The following is a 20,296-nucleotide window of genomic DNA, read 5'->3' on the forward strand; positions in this document are numbered from 1 at the left end:
TCCCTTGTCTGAGCCAGCTTTATTTTGGCAGAGTTCATGTTGAATCACTTTTCTTGCTTGAGCATCAAAACATACACCCACATAGTTCTGAGCCCTGCTCCCAGCTGTCAGGTAACTGGTTGAAACTCCATTCTCAAGGAAGTTCTCTGGCCACAGGGGCTGCAAGAGGGAAAATGAGCAGTTATAAACAATCCCCCCATACCCACCTTATACCCCAAGCCCACAGACCCCATCTGGAGAGCCTACTCCTCATAGAGAAGGGTGTTTGATCCACCTGCCTTCCTGATACACTTTCAGACAGAGGTCAGAAGGCGTGGGGCGTGGATAGTGTTGAGTGGGGTCATCAATGTCATCATTTCTACTTCAAAACTAATTCCTGGAGAAAAACACTGTCTTAGTCTTGGAAGGTAAATATCTATTGATTAAATGTCAACCATTGATTTGGAAGACTTTTTAATGGGCAAATACTCAAAAACAAACGCCAATAGTGGGGTTGTGTGGGGTGGTGGGGAGCAGGCTATCAGACAGTAGATAACATGTATTTCAGGCCAAGACAAAGATAAGCATTGAACAGAGAACGAAAACAAATACATCAAAACACCAAAAGTTTCCCCCAGGTTGTGGAATTTTGGGTGATCTTCCTTTTTTTCTGTGTTGTCTGACTTGTTAAAATTTTTTTTTAATATTTTCTTTTGAGAGAGGGGAAGGAAGGAAGAAAGAGGGAGGGAACCATCCGTGTGAGAGAGAAACATCGTTTGGCTGCCTTCTGTACACACCCCAACTGGGGGGCAGAACCAGGTATGTGCCCTGACTAGGAATCAAACCAGTGGCCTTTCAGTTTGCAGGACAGTGCCTGACCCACTGAGCCACGCTGGCTGAGACTGTGTTGTCCAGCTTTGTTACCAGGAGCAAATGTGACTAGTAATTGTAAATAATTTTTTTGTTTTTCAAATGTAGATTGCCTTGCCCTGCCTCTGCCTCATCAAGAAGCCCCAATGAAAGCTGAGTGACCTGAAGACAAAGGCCTGCAGATCTTCCTACCCCATGGCCTGGTCCTCTTCCCTGCTGTCCAGCACTGTGTCTAGGGAAGGCCATTACTTTTATCTGAGGGCAAGGGGGTGTTGAAATCCACACAGCCTCAGACACATAGGTCTATAGGAACCAAGCTCAGAGGCAGGTTTAGAGGCCACCAATGATTCCACAGCTGCACCACCAGCCCACCTCCAGAGCTTGCTCCAGTAAGACTCATTAGCAAAATGAGAAAGGGAGGAGATGAGGAGTAGGAGGGGAATGAAGCAGAGGAGCCAAGAAGGGGATTTCTAATAAAGAATTGAAACTACCCAGTCCAGGAGCTGGCAGATTTCCCAGAACTTCTGAGGGTGGGAAAAGAAGAGCTGGGAGAAAACCAGGGAGAAGAGGCAAAGTTCAAGTCAGCTCAGGGACACCCCACCTTCTCCCTTCAACTCCTACCTAGCCTTCTCATTGCCAGATCTTTTAAAATCCCTTTTGTGTTTATTTCCCTTAAACCAACCTCTAGCTCCTATCCCCGCCCCCAACTTGATTCTATCACTCTTGAACAATCTGAGCTTGTTTCTCCAGGGCCTGTAGCTCCCACTGCAGGGGGTAACAGTCACACCCCAGTTCTTGCTAAGGGAACTCGTTTGTGAGGTCAGAGAGGAAGTTGAGGGTAAGGCTGGATGGGAGTGGAGGAGAAAAGCTTGGAGGAGACTTTACTTGGAGAGACACTCAGAAGTGTAGAGAGGACTTCTGAGAAGGCTCAGCCCCAAGCCACCCCCATCCGCATTATACCATTACTGTGGTTTGACCACTGAGGCACCCTCAGAGTTGAGTTCTAAGTGGGTCCTTGTGGAAATGGCAATTGGTCGACATCTGTCCTTTAGATACTAATGCTTGACAGTAGTTTTAACATGCGAACCTAAGAAATGTGTATGCATGTGTTTTGTTGGATTGAATTTTGACCCAATCTCCCCAGAATTAATCAGATAAACCCAGTTAATGAGTTCACTCAGAGTTTTCACTTTTCCCTAACTTAGAGTTTTAATCCTCTTCTGTCTCCAGGAAAAAAAATAATCATTAGGGTTTTCCCAATCCCTACAGTTATTTCCTTCACTCTCCCCCACTTTGGCCCTCCAAATTCTGTGTTTCTTCTCACCACACAAGCAAAAACATGTAGTTTTTTTTTTGTTTTTTTTTTTCCAGGTAAGCTGGTGAATGAGAAGACTTTCCCACAGCTCCTTGGCTCCTGTGATATACAAGTGTTTTGCATAGTATTACTAGACCAAGCCTGGCCCTGAGTGGGTCTGCCCAGGGCCAGCTGCAGTGTGTGGGTTCTTGACTTTGAATGTAGGAAAGATTTCGCAACTTGAGTCCAGGTGCCTACGAGGATATACTTATTAAAGTTGGGACAGTAAAACAAGGAAGAACTTAGCATAGCAGAAGCAACAGAAGAGACTAGGCTGGGCTGCCTTAGAATACTGAGAAGTCAGAGAAGGGGCCCTTGGGGATCAGTCTCAGAGGATTAGCCTCGGACAAGCTGCTAGCTGCTCATTGCCTTAACAGTTATGAGACACAAGACACGTGCCTATGGGGAAGAAAGAGGGGGAAGAAGAGGGGAAAGGGAATGGTGTGGGCTGCTCCCCAGAGGGAGAGCCACTTAAGACAAAAAAAGATTTGTCTTAAAAATCTTTTTATCTCTTTCTTGCAGTCAGGAATCTTAGGGGAGGTCTCAGGGAAGGGTTTCAGTAGAGTAGTCATCAGTTCTCCAGGTGTGCTCTTTCAGAGTCAAGGTCTCCACTGTCTGGTCAGTGTTAGGTCAAGGGGTCATGTTAGTCACTGAAGCTGATCCTGGCTTTACCCACCTGGTTTTGCTGCTTTTCTGGGCCTGGAGCTGAAACACAACTGAGGCCTTGATGTTATCTCCAGGGAGAAAAGGCCAGGGAATGAATGAAAAATTATCCTGGGGGCAAGGTCCTCTTTTTCCCAATTTTGCCCCCTGCCAGATACTCTTCCCCCCTGGTGACCATCTGCCCCTGGCTATGAATTGCTCGGCCATTGAGTTCAATTATCTGTCTCAGTTTCCCTATTCCACTGGCCAAGGAATTTTCCCAGCCTCTTAAAATCCTGTCTCACTAGCACTGACTAAGGCCAGGTTCCCATGACCTTCTCTGCCTTGTTTATGTGATTTATTGCTTATGTCAAGGTGGTTCCGGTAAAATTGCATATGTTACCTCCTGGGCCTGTGGCAAGATCTCTGGCTGCTGAAACTACCACCCTGGCTTACCCACTCTCTCCCTAATCACAGCCTTTCTTCCTTGCCTCTCTGCAGGCAGCTGAATGGCTCAGGGCACTTCTGTGGATGTTGGTGATGGTGGTGTTGAGTTCTGCTTTGTCTCCCTCCTAATTTGAACAAGGAAATAAAGACCAGGAAGTCATCTGGGGCCTCTCACAGAAGGGAGCATTTGAGTGGGTGCCTGCAACATGAAAATGGACCAGCCAGGTGAAGACGTGGTATAGAGACTTCCAAGCAGTCAGAACTGTAAGAGCAAAGTCCCTAAGGCATCCAACTGCCTGTCTGGGAGTGTTCTCCTCTGAGGCTGGAGAACAATGACCATGGAGGGGGTGTGAAATAAGAAGACACTGACGAGGCTAGCAGAAACCACAGAACATGGAGCCTATAGGCCTTGGAAGAGAGTTCAATGTAATGCTAGAAATGAGGGAGAGCTGGTGAAGGGATTTAAGCATAAATGAGATGTAATGTAATTTGCAATTATAAAAGATTTCTTTATCTTCTGCATAGAGAATGAATCAGAAAACAGGAAGAGAAGATGTACAAAATGTAGTTGGAGGAGGTAACTGAGCTGACTAAGTGAGGTTTGGCAGAGGCTTGTTTAGGGTGACGAGAGTTAAGGCAAACAGATGTGACTTCAGAAGATGCTTTGAAGGTGGGACTGATAGAGTTGCTAATAGGGGTGAGAAGGAGAAAAAAATCAAGAATGTCACCTACAATTTTGACTTAAGTACATGGGTTCCTTCCCCCTACTCTACGTCTGCTCTCAAATTCAGTAACATATATCCCAAGAATGTTTGGTGTCTCTGAGACTTTAGCCAGTAAATCAACTCTCTGGACATTGGTTAAGAACTTGTCCCCAGAGTTTTAAGCCAGCAGATGCGTCCATCCTCTCTGTGTGCCTGTGGGCATGCGCTCCTGAAATACGTAAGGAATTCACCAGCTCCCAAGCCAGGACTCTATTCCTGAGTACAGTGTGCCTGTGCACTGGGGCCAGAGAAGTTTGGGAAGGTAGCCCTGGTCAAATCACTCACGGCAATGAACAAGTGAGCCAGCTTAAAATGGCACGTACATTTGTCTCACTGATTACAGAGAGGGTAGCAATTTATTCTAGGGGTGTCAACCGACAATGCATTCAAAAGTAAAAGTCACAAAGGCAAGCTTATGTGCACCACATTAAAGCACACACACATAACAGTAATAACCAAAGGTGCTGGTGGACTTTAAGATATAAATAAGATCCTAACAAATGAATTTCCTAAGAGCACTTCCTTATTGACTCAAGGCAAATGTGGAGCCTTAGCATACTGCATACAAAGATTAGACTGTATATGAAAATTCTCATAAGCATTTCAATCGTGTCACAACTTGAAAACCAGGAGAGGGTTTGGTCGTGTATGTGTGGGGTCAAGAGAGTGAGAGGTGTGACAGTGACCTCAGGTAACAGGCAGAACATAAAAAACGAGAGTGAATTAGGTGACAGCAAACGTCTGACCACTACCTTTTCTCCCTGTGCCAAGGGTGATAAGAGGCATACCACACAGCAACTACACCAAAATAAAATTAGTAACATTTCTGTTTGGAAATAAGTACCCCCAACAGATCGAATTTCCCAGAAGAATTAAACATGGAGCTGATTTAACATGCCTGAGCTTAAATCCTGGAATTGGCTGAGTCACAATAACTGTGAAGGAAGAGTCTCCTCTTCAGTTTGACATTCAGTCTCTCCTAATGCAAGACAGCACCCTCCCTGCTGTCCCCAGCCAAGGGACCAATGGTGCATGGGCTTAAGAGACGTATAGACACAGTACCTAATGTAGTTCCATCTGTGCATGAAACCTTCTCAGCAGTGGGCACAGATACTGGGGCCTGGCTGCCCAGAAATAGTAACTCTCAGGGGAAAAAGTCTGACTTTCTCTCCAGTTCAGGCCATTTCCTTTTCTGACACTTTCTCATGCCCTTGCTAGGGCACTGAGACTCCAAAAGCTAACTCATTTCTATTTTTATTTTATTTTATTTTATTATTTTATTTTATTCATTTGTGTTTAGAGGAAGAAAGAGAGGGAGAAAAACATTGATTGGTTGTCTCTAGTGTGTTGATTGGCTGCATCTGGCATGTCCCCAACTGGGGACCTGGTGCACAATCCAGGCATGTGCCCTGACTGGGCATTGAACCAGCAACCGCTCGGTCAGCAGGCCAGCACTCACTTCACTGAACCACACCAGCCAGGGCAGAGCTAACTTGTTTCTAAAGCTAGAATGCCATGACCTGAAGTATATTCCTGAAGAGCCTCTCATGGAAAGGAGATGTCACCTCTCTACCAGACCCAAGGTATGAATGGATGGGAGGGAGAGGTGGAGGGGCAGGTGGAGGAAGGAAGCAAGGTAATGGAAAAGAGAAAGCATCAGCTGAGTTCAAACCAGTTCAGACCCCCTTTGAACAATCAACAAAACTTCAGTTACTGACCTGGTACCTTAATCACACATCATCTTTAATCTTTCATTATTCACCCTCCAGGTGATATCTGTGCCTTCAACAAAATCTTTTTTTTTAATTTCATTTACTTATGTTTGTGTTGTCACTTCAAAGTATTATAACCATGCATTCACTTTTAATTGCCAGTCTGGTTTTCTCTAAATCAGAACTGGCCTTTGAGCTATTCATGTGACACTTTTTCTAGAATTAGTGAGAACTGACAATTCTAATCAGCTGACCCTCGGGTATTCTGATAACATTGTGTGCACATGCGTGTGTAAGGTGAGTGAGGCCATTGGATCTAATCTGGTGCCCAGAGAGCAGAGGCCCAGCAGTCAGATGTCCTAGAGTCAAATTTCAGCTTCGCCATTGAGTTGTAAGACTTTCAACGGGTCACCCCTTCTTTGTACTGCCCACCCCCAAGGTAAGTTTAGGACAACGCCAGTCTAGAAACAGAAATAATTCTGGTTGCACAATGTCTCATTGTTCTGTGAGTTTGTTAAGGATTAGAAATGGGGGAGGTGGGATAAATCACATGCATTTTTAAACAATAGATGTGCACATATGAAAAGTTTACTCGGCAAGAATAAAAACCTGATCTGAGATAACATTCTGAACAATATCCTCATTATGAGAATTTACAAATTTAAAAAGTTCACCAGCTTTCTTGGTGGTGTGTCTGTCCGGGCTTTCAGACCAGTCCGTCTTACACAAGCAGCAGCGGGAAACGGCAGGGAGATTCCGCAAGGGGAAAGTACGTTGTTGATCCTGGCGGGACAGACTTGCCTTGTATTTCTAGAGATCTGGAATCATCTTGCCTGCCTGAGAGGCCAGGAGGAAGGGTTAATCTAATCAGCCTGGCTGAGCAAACAGCCCTATTTAAATCGGGGGAGGGGAAGTGGTCAGAGGATTCAGAGACTTACTTACATACCTTAAAATTACAGCTGAGAAGTTAAACTGAGTCTGTTTCTAGAGGAGTTTGACTTTTTCAGGAGAGGAAAGTACAAATATTAAGTCCAGAAAGAAATGCAAAATCTAGTTAGAGTGGTAGCTTTTCACTGTTCATTTTTTTTTTTGTAGTCTGTCATAGGTGTTCTTTCACGTGTTGCTGTTTATCATTAGTCCTTCTCTCTGAGTGTTATGAAGGTAGGGATCAGGTCTGTTTTATTTCTATCGTAGTCTCCGGGCCTAGTAGAGTACCTCACACACAGTAAATCCTTTAAAAGTATTTGCTGAATGAATGAATTACCTAGCTTTTTTTTAAGGTCCTGGACCCCCTTTTAAAAATTGGGTGAAAACACTTCTCTCCATTTAAAAAATATACAAATATCCAAGGGGTATTCCCAGGGGTATCCAAGGGGAGATTCCAAGTATCTCACCTGTGATACTTGGCATCCCTCAACAGCGCATGTCCCTACTGTCTTTGCAGGCTCCAGGGGAGCAATTTGGAGACCGAGATTGGGACGGGGTCTTCTGACTCCCGAGCTAAGATGTCTGAAATTGGTCTATGGAGATGCCTGAGGAATTCTTTGGACACATGCCCAGTAAGAGGAGATCCTCACTGAAAGTGAACGGGAGAAATAATTCTACACTTGTGACTCAGAAAACGTGAGTTGAAACCCAGTTCTTGACCCCCTCCCAGCTGTGGTATCATAGCCAGGTATCAGACTTCTCCAGGCCTGGGTTTTCTCACGTGAATCAAGAGGCCTAGCTCTTCCTGTTCTCGCTGTTCCATAATATTCTCAATACTATAGCTAACTCGACCAGGCCAGTGAAGCAGCTGGCAGAACTTTAAATGCAACTGAATGTGGCCACGCAGTTCATGTGTGTAGTCTGTCTCACAAAGGTGCTCACTGACTAGAGAAGAGAGGACTATTTATGCTGAAACAAAAGAGACTCTAAGCAAGACAATGGGAAGAACTCTGAACTATTAAAGGATTATAAGACATATCAGGAATATGGGTGGTGGTATAATCTGCCTCTGAAGGTGTATCAGATATTCAGCTCTCAGATGATCATTTCACAGTTTTGCCTGGGAAGGAGTCACCAAGTCAGACTGCCTTCAAACCTTTGCCACAGATAAGATCTTAAGTATAAAATGCCTGACGATTTCTTATAATGCTTTGGAACAGAATACTGGCGTTTTTCTTCTGGTCAGCTCTTTAATACAAAGAAGCCCAGAAAAAACACTTACCTGGCAGTCCTTTCCATTTGTTATCAATTTTGTACATAAGAAATTGAGATTTATGTTAGTTTCAGGTATATAACCCAGTGATTAGACATTTATATAACTTACAAAGTGATCAACCTGATTAATATGTCAGCTGTAATTTTTAAAAAATTAAAAATGTAAATAGATATAAATAATAATAATAAAGACAACTGAGACAGAAACGAAGTAACTTGCTGCCATATAACTAGGAAATACTGTAGAATTTGTTAAATAAATAAAATCTTAAATGAGGTGCTCAGCATTGTGTCAGACACAGTACCATGTGTTGATAAAATGAATTACTCTTATCCATACAGTGGCTTCCTTTAAAACTAAACCCTAGAATAGATTGATAGCATCTTGGTGGCCGGGACATCACCCTCATTTCAGGATGCTTAGAACAAAATCAGAGGCAGGAGCTTCCTCCTTTCCAATTTACTTGTTGTCTGGGAGCAAAAAGGAAGGAGAAAGGATTAGACAACCTCCAAAGTCCCCCTAGTCCTAGCATTTGGGGATCTTTTTGTGCTTAGAAATCTGAGGGCCCAGATGACTGCTTCTGTGTGTGGCTGTAACTAAGAAACTCGTCAAGTTGTGTTCTGTCCAGTGTGCAAAAGTTCAGTCACAGGAATTCACTTTGAGGCCCTAAACACATGTTCTTACCCCTACTCTAAAAAAAAAAATGGACTTCCCTGTGCTTTTAAACTCTTATTCATTGATACTTTGGACCCAGAGAAAACAATATACGTGATTAGGTGAGGACATTGCCGGATTTTAGAGATCCCAACAGTAACAGCAGAACTCCACGTCTCTACGTTCCCTTCCCTTTTCTTGCTTTTATCCTCCCTTCCCTCTCCATCACTGTATCTCTATACTTTATTTTTTTAATTCTCACCTGAGGATATGTTGATTGATTTTAGAGAAATCAGTAAATAATTGATACTTGTAACATTGCCAATCGTTAAAAAGTCCATATAATAGAACATTCCTCTGTCCCAAAAATGAGGGGAAAATTGTCTAGAACAAACATTGCCATGCTCTGAATCACTGGCTCCACAGTGTCCAATGACACTATGCACAGGAAAATGCCCCTTGAAAGAAGAATGGCCTGAGGAGTTTTTGTTTCAGCTGCAAGCCCAATTTGCATCCTTTGTAGGAGGCAACTTTTCACACGTGGTGGAGGCCCAGAATGTGAACTTGGCCATCATCACCTCCTGAAAGGTGCTGCTCCACAGAGGCTTCAAGAGTCCCAGCAGGTTTCCCTGAGCCTAAAGTATTCCACACCTTGCTCAGTTCCCTCTTCCTCCACCACAGAAGCCTCAGACACTCTAGTTTTGGCAAACTAATTTTGACTGAGTGCCCAGAAGGCATCAAGCATGTTTTCAATACCTTTAGTTTTAGGACAAGGAGCCCTTCTTTGCAGGCTGGTCATCTTGTCCCCGCCTCAGCCCACACTATACCCGAGCTCATTTAGTCCTGAGTGCAATCCAGAGGATACTCTAACTTAGAGGTTGCAAAAAGGATCAAGTCATCATGCCTTGCTTCAGAGAGAGCTCCAGCAGGACTTGTGAAATTACTTAACAAATACTGCTCCCACATCCAGCCTGGAGTAGTAGAAGGAGGCAGGGCTGTGATTAAGAGTCCTGTGCAAGAGTTTAGCCTTCAGGCCACCATTGTTCTTGAGTGAGTGTGTCAGGAAAATCCCTGCGGTTCCCCCTTGTTTTGACATTCTGTAATAAGTACTGTGTCATAGAAAAGAAAGCTCTCCTTTTATTCCCAGATGTATTCTGATGGCTTTCTATTGTTACCTCTCTCAAATGAGCAATATTTTGTTATCCTTTCCTTTTTCATTGAGAGAAATGAAAGGAGGAAGGAAGGAAAGAAGCCAGGTAGGGAGGGAGAAGAGAGCAAAGCTTTTGGAAACAAAATAAAAAATCGAAGCCATGCTTTTTGGAGCTGGTTGCTTGCTGGAGAGTTGCAGTGATTGTAAAAAACAGCATTCCATACCAGGGCTATGACTTTCTGACCTCACCTGGTTATCAGAGCCAACTTGTTTATTCAAAGTGAAATGTGGGACCCAGACAGCGTGCCAGGAGGCTTCAGAGGCCTCCGACAGACAGGTTAGGAGTTGAGATGCCACAGTTCTCCTGCTGCTGCCCTGAAAAGATTTGGGCCTCACAGCCTCTGCTTTCTCATAGAAAAAAAGCACCATTTCTGGAGTTTCACTAGAATGGCTAATGAAAACATCATCCATTAGCCCCAAATGGGTGTTTTGTTAAATGATTACAAGATGACACTGAACCCTGGCTGGTGTGGATCAGTGGATTGAGTGTCAGCCTGTGAACCTAAAGGTTGCTAAAGTTCAGTACCCAGTCAGGGCACATGCCTGGTTTGTGGGCCAGGTCCCAAGTTGGTGGTGTGCAAGAGGTAACTGATGGATATTTCTTTCACACAGTGATGTCTCTCTCCTCTTTCTCCTCACTTCACTTCTCTCTAAAATTAAATAAAATCTTTAAAAAATAAGACACTGAGAAGTGATTGAAGGCAGGACAATCCTCCCCAATACAGGTATATTTTAGGGTTTCTCCTCTTCCACCAGCAGTCAGAAGTGCAAAGCAGGTTTTGCGGAAGGGCTTCCTCCTTGTTTCCATCACCACAGTGACACAAACTGTGCCCAGACTGCAGTGACTGCAGCAATGTTAATCATTACTGGAAAATGAAGACCTAATCACTTAGCCATGGGATCTAGGCAACCAGGGTGCAACATTCAAATCCACTTAGTTCAAAAGGGTTTTCAGAGGAAAATTCCACTTGCCGTTCCCTAGGCCAGCACTTTTCCTGCCTGCCTATCACCTACTCCCAGAGCTTCCTCCTCCTCTTCCTCCCACCCTAACTGCCCCATTAAAGAGCGTACCCCACCCTGGCAGCACCTAAGGTCATACCTCCAGGCAGCTTCACACCTGGAAGGGAAGAGAACTGGAAGGGTCTGGATACCTCCTCTCCTGCCTTTCTGGGGATTGAGGGCTGAGGCTGCCTAGTATGAATCAGATTATTCTTATATGCCCACATAAAGTTTCCATCCCAGAAAAAAAATTATTTTCCCTTTGAAGAGAGAAGGTATCCAAAGGCAGTGCTTTTCTAAAAATGTGCCACAGAACATGTGTTACAAGCAGAGATGCCATTTGCTTCCACTACCAAAGACTGAGCTTAATCTTAAACTGATTTCTTCACTACGAGACTTCTCACATGTGTACTGCCCGTCTCCAAAAAGGGGACATGGCTTCTTTCAGCATCCTCTCATTTCATTTGACTGTGAGACTCCTTTGTCCTGGTGTGACCCTACAGAACAAACATTCTTCAAAATATACTTGGGGGAAAACTATCCCTGGATGAAGATGGTAATTTCTCCTTTACCCACTTTTCAATCTCTGGTTTAGATCTTTGGGCACTGCTGAAGCCAGAATTGATTTAGAATACAGGCCACCACTGCAGTTCACAAATGGAATGGATGTTCAATTTGGGGGCCTGAGAACCATTATTCAGCTCTGCTTATTCTGGCAGCTGAAGAAGGAAAGATCTGTCTACCATGGTTTCCTCATTGAAAGGGCTGCCTTTTATCTCAGAAGCCCAGCATCTTTGAATAGAAAGAGATCTGACCATGGTCCTAGAGACCTTACCTTTTCCACAGTATCTTTGTGGTCAATCACCTTGACTGTTGCTCTTGCTCAACTTGACCCCCCACCAGCCTCCTCCCTGTGACTGGCCAACAATGTACTCTGATGGAGTACAGGTCTCTAGTAGTGTTCCTCAAACTATGGTCCCTGGACCAGCAGCACTAGCGGCATTTGGAAAGTTATTACAAATGCTTCTGCCTAGACATTCAGAATCAGGAAGTCTGGGACTGAAGGTTGAGCAGTCTTGATTTTAAAAGCCCTCCAGCTGATTCCCTTACATGGCAAAGCTTGGGACCTCCTGTCTTGAGGAATCCTCTTTTATATCTTCGTTCATCCATTCTACAAATATGCTGAAGGATAAGGCTAGAGTAGTGTCAGAACAGACAAGGTCCTTAACCAGAAGGAACTTACATTAATGGGGGAGCCAGCAATAATCAATAAACAAAAGAATTAAAGCTGTTTGTAAGTGCGATGAAGGAAATAAGTAGAGTGGTGGGCAAAATAAATGAGGGGGGATGAATTAGGCCAGCAAGGGGTTCTCTGAGATGGTGTCATCTGAGCTGAGACCTGAAGAATGAAAAGGAGTCATCCTTTTAAGGAGCCAGAAGTAGACGATTTAGACAACAGGGACTATCAAAGACTTTGAGGAGAGGAAGAGCCTGGGGTGTCAGAGGACTGGAAGGAGGGGGGGGGGACATCTACTGGGCTGTGGGCAAGGCAGGCAGCAGTCAGACCGCAGTGAGATTTCACTCTGACGGCAGTGGGAGCTCACGAAGCAACACCTGTAGGCTGGTTTCTGTTTGGGGTGCATTGCTAGAGCCAAGGATGCATTCAGCTATCTGCTTTGTTCCTGGTTCTGAATCTTAAAATAGACAAAATACCCAAAACGTGATGTTTAATTGCAGATTGGGTTCTGCTAGGAACAAACTACCTCCTTTAACTCTTGCACGGTGTACTGATGGTAAGTATACCTGTATTAATACTCAGTAAAGTCAGACATGCAGTTTGATCACAAGCAAGATAAATGAATAGGGGGAAAGCCTAATATGATGTGTTTCAAAGTCACATGAAGAAATTCAAATGACACCCCCATACTGCCCCCCCCACACACACACACACATTTCAGCAGTTGGCCAGCCTTTGAACGTATGTCTTACGAACTTTTCTTTTAGGTAGAGAGCCCTGGGCTCTTCCTTTACTCTCTTGTTGTCAGTGACGAGCCCTCCTCCCTGCCATGTAAGTCAGGTGTACGCCTTATTGCTCTCTGGGTGTGAGCAGACGAGAACTGATCCTAGGCGTAGGAGAGACCGAGGTCCTGAAGGAGGCCTAGAAGGCTTAGGTGCTGCGTAGCCAAAACGAGGCCACTTACTCACCCAGAACTTTTGCAAGGATGCCCTGCAATGTATGGATTTGTTCATTCATTTGACCAACCTTTATTAAATTACTTTTACATTCCGTGGGTGATGATAGTCTCTGGGAGAGAAAAATAATAAGATATGTCCTACTGCAAAGGAGCCACATTTCAGTGAGGAGACATGCAGAGACCTGCGTTGGAGCTGACTCACACAGAGAGATGCTATACAAATGTCGGTCACTGCATTTTTGGGAATGTTGAAAGTTGTTGAACACAGCTATTAATTTAAAAATCATATTAACTTGCAATTGAGTAAATTAAATTACAAACAAAAGTAATATTCATTGCTTCCTATTACTTAACATTTCATTATACTACTTATGACATTTCACTGTTGTCTGTGTTCTTGGGACTACTCATGTGTATGGTATAAAACTGTATAATGCTGGGCTACATGTACTTCTTCCAACTCCTCGTTTAATGATGTCACATCAAACCCCTGGATTTTCCTTGGCAGAAGAATGTATACCGTGGAAATCGGCAAACACTACAAATCAGTGTTTAGTTTATTGTTTTGTTAACTGTCAGATTTAAGTGATAGAAAAAATGTTAATAATGAAGGTAAAAACTCAAAGAGTGTCGTGTCTGAAGCTACTACCTTGTAAATAGCACAGAAAATTGAGAAAATATTCTGCCACTACTTGAATGCTTTACTCATTTTTGCAAAATTATTGATAAACAAATAAAGTTCCAATATGTCTTTGTTTCACTTTTTCTTATTTACTAATGTAAGACTGGCCATGAATTCAAGCTTTTGCTGAGAGTAAAAGTATTGCATGAGAGTCAATTTGGCTGCATAGAATTCACATAAGGAGATTGTGTATTTTACGATTATTTAGAAATTTTGTGCTATACATTCGTTATAACAGTAAAATTTATAATAAGCTTAAGTGCATGTAGATAGATAGGCAGATAGGTAGATAGATAGACAGATAGACAGACAGGTAGATGTCTATTCTTTGTTTTTCCCACGGAGAGGAGGTGAGTGCACAACTGGCTGGGACACATTGCCAATGTCTGCAACGCTGTGTGACAAGTGCTGGGACAGAGAACTATCGTGTGTTTATAAATAAAAGGTATGTCAAGAATTGGGGGAGCAGTGACTTCACATGGAGTCACTGAGGAAGGCATTAAAGAGGAAGTGAATTCAGTTTTATGCTGATGAAAGAATGAGAATTTGTGAAGTTAGGGGAAGAGAATTTCAGGAAAAGAATCTACAAAGATTATAAAACCAAGTTTTGTTCAGATTTAACACCCTGCTCTTTTTCTTCTGTTATTAACCTTTAAATAAAAAGGGGGAGCTGTGGCCAGCATGGCTCAGTTGGTTGGAGCATCATCCCATAAGCAAAAGGTTGTGGGTTTGATTTCCGGTCAGGGGGCATAGGTCGTGTGTTTGATTACTGGTCTGTACATGTACGATCCCCAGTCCAGATATGTATGGGAGGCAACCAATCAATGTTCCTCTCTCACACGCATAGTCTTTCTAAAAGCAATGAAAAAAAATGTTCTCAAGTGAGGAAATAACTAGCTAAATAAATAAATGGAATCATAATGTATATATTCTTCTATGAGTTGGTTTTTTAAAATCTATATCATTGAATTTCATTTATGTTGATGGACAGCTATAGTTTATTTATTTCTACTGCCATAGAGTTTACCATTGTATCTACTTAACAGTTTATTTCCACCATTGATGTACATTTGGGTTACTTGTTTTACGGTTTTTCCATAGAAACAATGCTACCATGAGCATTGTCTCTCATATGTTTCTTGTTGTATATACACAGGAATTAACTCCTACACGTGGAATTGCTGAGTCTTCAAGCATGCTGGCACACTGGCGACTTTGCTTGAGGGTGCCCACTCTTTTTCTCTAGCAAGCAGTCCTCTAGAGTTTTTATAGTACTATGTGCATCCTTGTCACCACTTGCTATTGTCAGACTTTTAAAACTTTTGCCCATCTGATGGGTGTAAAATGCTTTTCCATTATCAATTCAATTTGCTCTTTCTTTGTTTGTAATAAGGTTTGTTACTTAGTAATGTTTCCTAATTGCATAGCTGTTCAGGCCCTGATATTTAAGATAAAGAAAAAGACACAAACTATCCAAGCCTTTCTTACTGCAATAGAAATTGCGTGACTCACTTTATTGGATGAGTCAGTATGTTTTGCCATGTCACTGGGTATGTGACATGTCACAAATATCTTGAAGCCCTAACCTGACTTTGGTTTTTAATAACACTGACCCTATGGGAGCCAGTTTGAATCAGATATCTGGGGAAACAGGGCATTTCTACAGATAGGGTAGGTCTACCTCAATGGGTTTTCAGACCTTCTGTCTCACCCAAGGAAGACAGAGAAGTAGGCGATGTCATTACTTCATTCAGCATTTCCAGTATGTATCAGGCTCAGGGATTAAGTAAGAATATGCCCCTTACTTTTCTGGAATTTGCATTCTAGTGTCACAACTAGTCGTGAACAGTTTACCCAATTCCCCTCCCCCTCTGTCCAAGTCTCTTGGCCCTTGGATCATTCGACCAGCATTACTGAGTATGCCGTCTGGGCCCGGACACTGTGTGAAGTGTCAGGGCTTCCTCTGAGGGGTCCTGTCTGCAGAACCTCCGTCTGGCAGCCTGGCTAAAGGCTCACTGAGGAACCAGCCCTTAAGGGGAGAAATGAACTGAAGGACCCATTAGCGGTGACCACTTTTGACAGCCACGTTTCCCAAACTGAAGTTTACTTGCAATCAGAACCACTCTTCAATGCCTATTAAAAATACAGATTCCTACACCCACCCCCAATTCCACGAGCTACTGACTCGGCAGGCCCGAGAACCTCCGCTCTCACAAGCTCTGAGAGAATGCTGATGCCCACTGAAGTTCAAAAACCACTGTCCCCCTAAAGCCACGTAGAGAAGGCTAGAGATTAATAGATACAAAGTTGCAGATCAGGCCCACACTTGGCAGGTGAACGCCCTGCTGCTGTGGCTCTGTGTCCAGTGCTCTTGACTCTAAAGAAATGCGCTCACAGGGAATGTGAAGCAGTGAGCCTCACCGTGTCCACCGTGCTGAGATGTGCACAGTCAGCTGATGGACTTTGTGACTATGGTTCCCCAGGGAGTGGCCTGCATGACCACCCTGCATGCCTCCAGACATTTGTCCAGAGAGAAATGGCACCTGCTGAAACATTCCAGTCCCTAGATGGCCCCTCTGGGTCATAAATGGCATTAATTTACAAAACAACATTCTGGAGCCCCAAAGGGATCTAGCTGAAGAGCAAAATAACAAACAAAATGGACCGTAGCCAACACGGACCCAAACAGGGACAGGCTGGGAAAAGTGGCCTCCGCGGGCCTAAGACCAGCAGGAGAGGCTGTTACTTCCTGAGTTCCGGAGGGGGGGATCCCTGCCTCTTAGCAGGTGGTCCGTAAATGTGAGATGAATGTTGAAAGAAGGGTGACAAAGAACTGAAGCATTTGGAGACATGAGGCTATGGGAGGAGAAGGGACTCTGTATAAATTGGATCACCATGTCCTAAAAAACAGCACTCCTAGTCCACTCATCTTTCCACCACGCCCTCCCACCAGGAGCCTCTGTATTGGCCGCCTGTCGGACTTAGATGATCCCAACACTGAATCCCGGACACCAGCCTGTTTTGCCCACACTAGGCTCTGATCAAGGAATGTGGGTCAGAGCAGCAGAGAATGAAGGTGCTTTAACTCATCTGAAACTTGTTATCTGTAGCACTGTAGAGTTTGAAAAGCACTGCTACTTTTTTAGCCCATTATTCTGCCTGGAAATCTCTGCCCTGGTTGACAGGGCTGGCTCTTTCTCAGCTGGTAGGTGGAGGCTTTTAAAATAAATATCACCTCCTTGAAGTTATTCCCCATTTCGTCACTTTGTTTCTCTTCCTCAGAACACTTGTCACAGTCGGTGATTGTCTTATTTGCCTGTTTCCATTCTGTCCCTTCCCTCTATAATGCAGTTGCCATCAGGGTGGGGACCACAGCTGCCTTGTTTAGCACCACAGCCCAACACTGGGAAGAGCAACACACTTATTATTGAACGACAAGTCTAAGGCAGGTGTCTCTGGGGCACAGAGAGAAGTGACCTGCCTAACCCTGAACACCTGGTTAGTGGCAAAGGCTGTGCTAGAATCTGAGGTCACTGGCTCCTAGTCCCATAGTTGTTAGCAGGATGCCAGCACCTGTCCCTGTCCTGCCTGCACAGGAGGAAAGTGGGAGAGAGCCAGACACAGACCAAAATCAGCCAGAGTCTGTCCTCTCTAAAACCAGTGTCCCCAATTTATTTCCTGCTCCGTGCTCCGGACCTGGGGCGGAGGAGGGGCAGAGTTGGGGTCCGGTTGAGCCACTCCTAAGAACACATCCTCCAGCCCCAGCATCACTTTCTTCCTGAATCCCACTAGAGCCCAGAGATGAAGACTCAGGTGGCGGGGGTAGGGGGGGAGACTGTCTTAGTCTGCTTGGGCTGCTATAACAAATACCATAGATTCTGTGGCTTAAGCAACAGAAATTTATTTTCTCACAGTTCTGGAGGCTAGGTGTCTGGGATCACGGTGCCAGCCTCGTGGGGTTCTAGTGAGGATCCTCTTCCTTGCTTACAGATGGCCACCTTCTTGCTGTATCCTAACATGGCAGAGAGAGTGAGGGCTCTGGTCTCTTTCTCTTCTTACAAGGGCACTAATCCCGTCATGGAGACTCTACCTTTATGACTTCCTCTGAGCCTCCGAAGAGCCCTATCTCCTAACACCATCACATTAGAGGGTTAGGACTTGACTTTACCATATTCATGTAGGGGGTACAAATATTCAGTTCATAACAGGGACCTCAGGGCAAAGGGGAAGCAAATGTGGAACTTCTGTGATCCTCAGCCAAAGGTGAGAACAGGAGGGCACAGCGAGTGAGCACAGCAATGAGGAATTCCACCCGTGGGTTGGTTCACAACAGCCCGCGGATGGTTTCCATGGGCTTCCCGGCCTCACTGGACACCACGGGGGATGCAGACTACTCAGCTGGACCCATCAGCAGGCCTTGTTTGCCATCGCAGTTTGCCGCTGCCCGGGCACTAGCCAGCATGCTGCCTCAGGCTGGGAAAGAGCAGGGAACCACCTCACGCTGAGTCATTCAGCTCAGGGACCAAGAAACTTACATAACAAGACAGATTCTGTGTGTTTGTACAGTGGGTTCAAGTTCCAGGGACAGGAAAGAGAAAGGCGAGGCTGTGGCTGGAAGACTGGCTGATTTATGCCTTGTGTATGGCCCTCCCTCACCATCCCCCATGTAGTCCCAGAGACATGGGTCTCTCTGTGCCCGGAGGTTGTGTGGCCCCAGGAGACTAGGAGAGGGCACATGACTTGGCAGGATTCCTAGGGGCTACAGGTCCAGATTAAAGAGAAGAACAACAACACGGAACTTGAGCTGTAAGTCAGTATGGCACCATCCCCCTGCAGCCTGTTCTCCAGGGTCTGGGGAATGTTCAGCCTGTCCCAAAAAACACAGGTGGCAAACGAGGAACTTAATAAGCATGTGAACTCCTGAACTGTCTGAGATATGTCTTCGGGGTATTATTACAACCACAGGAGATTGTCCTACATAGGACGATGTTTGTTGGGTAGAGAAACAGCCCGTGGGCTAGAAAAATGTGAGTGGGCAGCTGTTTGAACTCCACTGCAAAGCTCCTTTCAGCCTCAAGCCTTTACAGATGAAAACTGGGAGACAGGCAATGGTAGGAGGCATTTCTGAGGACTGATAGAAGGGGAATATTCTCCTTTGTGGGAATATTTTTCCACCCTAGCCCATCAGTCGCTGCTGAAATAACAGCTCCCCAGCACCTCTGAGACACATACACACACACCGCCTAGTGAGATGCGTCAGAGGCAAGTTGTCTGCAAATGAAACGAACCATCCTTTCCCACCAAAAACTAAGTATCTGTTGCATAGTGGGACTTTTTTTCTATGCGCACACAGTTCCTTGGCATCTGGCTACAGATGAAGTGGCATCGAGTTACACTATTTCAGCTCCATGTGGAGTGAAAAAAGAGTTACTCTTCAGAGTGAGAAAGACCTGAGCTGAATCCTAGATCCACTTTGGATTCTCTACCGGCCTGGCCTCTCCGAGCCTCGGCTTCCTCTTAAAACCCAGTGGACACAGTACTTAGCCTCCCAGGGTCTCTGTGAAGCCTTCTAAAGAACCTTGAGAGTTTTGATATTCTAAATGCCTGGGCAAATATTTGTTACTGTTTTTTATTAGTATTTTTAGTGGTTAAAAATTATACAAGAAAGGAGCGGAAAATGAGGAGAACACATTTTACCAAATAGGGATAAATAATAAAAGGGATAATTGAAAGACAGTGCTATTGTTTTTACGAACAATTTTTGGCCTCACTCATACACACAAAGAATCTGACAATAAAAAAAAAAAAACTATAGCCAAAATCTCCAGAAACAAATATATATTCAAATTTTTATATAATTTCAGGTTTACGGATACTCTGAGGGCCAATATAAACCTCAAAACAAAAGTCCTATATGACGTAAAGGATCGGTGCTCACAAGTCCCATCCCTGTCTCCTGGGAATCTACAGGGTCAAGGAGGCACCGTCGCTGAAAATCATCAACCACATAGTGTCTCCTCTAGAGGACTAATGCCCCCACACCCTTTTCTCCTGAGTAATTTTTTGTCTCAGAGGCCCAAGATGACTTCTGGGAACTGAACGTTGATTATTCTCAGAGCGTAAGGCTAGAGGCCGAATGTGAGTGCCCACTCGTCGGCTGGCTGGACACACCTCCTTGCCCATTGCCTGGAGGGCCTGTCAGTGTGGCTGCTGAGAAGGCCAGCTTCATACACGACCTGCTAAGAGAACTGAGGTTGGGTGCTGAAGAGGGAGTGGAAGAAAACACAGGCAATTTTTCTGTCACCACATTCTTCCGCTATCCCTGTCTGTAGGGTTCTGCAAAGATGCTAAGGGGCAGTGTATTCTCCTCATGCACCCATGACTTTGAACCCTGGGTCCAGACTGGCCCAGAAAGACAGTGACCAGATTCCCCAGATCCCAGAACATACGACCACGAGCCTCTATCCTGAGAAGTCCTGCAGAAGTGAGACTCAGTGCCCCTTCCTCCCTCGCTGCGTGCTACTCTCTCCATGCTCAGTGGCTCCACAAGGAACCAACAGCTCCACATACTGAGACTAAGAGAAA

General features: G+C 44.7%; 2 long non-coding RNA genes across 4 annotated transcripts in view; one reads left to right on the forward strand and one right to left on the reverse strand.

Annotated features, from left to right (window-relative positions):
* On the reverse strand, nucleotides 1-6,550 carry LOC128627154 (uncharacterized). Its single transcript, XR_008391271.1, has 2 exons — nucleotides 6,443-6,550; nucleotides 1-159 (listed from the first exon to the last, which is right to left on the reverse strand). It is a non-coding gene; the product is annotated as an uncharacterized LOC128627154 (long non-coding RNA).
* The window catches only part of LOC128627153 (uncharacterized), a 25,952-nt gene continuing 11,166 nt past the window's right edge, over nucleotides 5,511-20,296 (forward strand). Inside the window, exons 1-3 of one of the 3 annotated variants that reach the window (XR_008391270.1) lie at nucleotides 5,511-5,639; nucleotides 7,213-7,391; nucleotides 19,576-19,635. This is a non-coding gene — a long non-coding RNA (uncharacterized LOC128627153). Of the gene's footprint in view, nucleotides 5,640-7,212; nucleotides 7,392-11,429; nucleotides 12,395-19,575; nucleotides 19,636-20,296 lie in introns of those variants that run through there. The other 2 variants (XR_008391269.1, XR_008391268.1) reach the window with 2 other exon arrangements.

This window comes from Artibeus jamaicensis, unplaced genomic scaffold (genome assembly GCF_021234435.1).
Source record: "Artibeus jamaicensis isolate MK-2021 breed Jamaican fruit bat unplaced genomic scaffold, CSHL_Jam_final contig_327, whole genome shotgun sequence".
Classification (NCBI taxonomy): domain Eukaryota; kingdom Metazoa; phylum Chordata; class Mammalia; order Chiroptera; family Phyllostomidae; genus Artibeus; species Artibeus jamaicensis.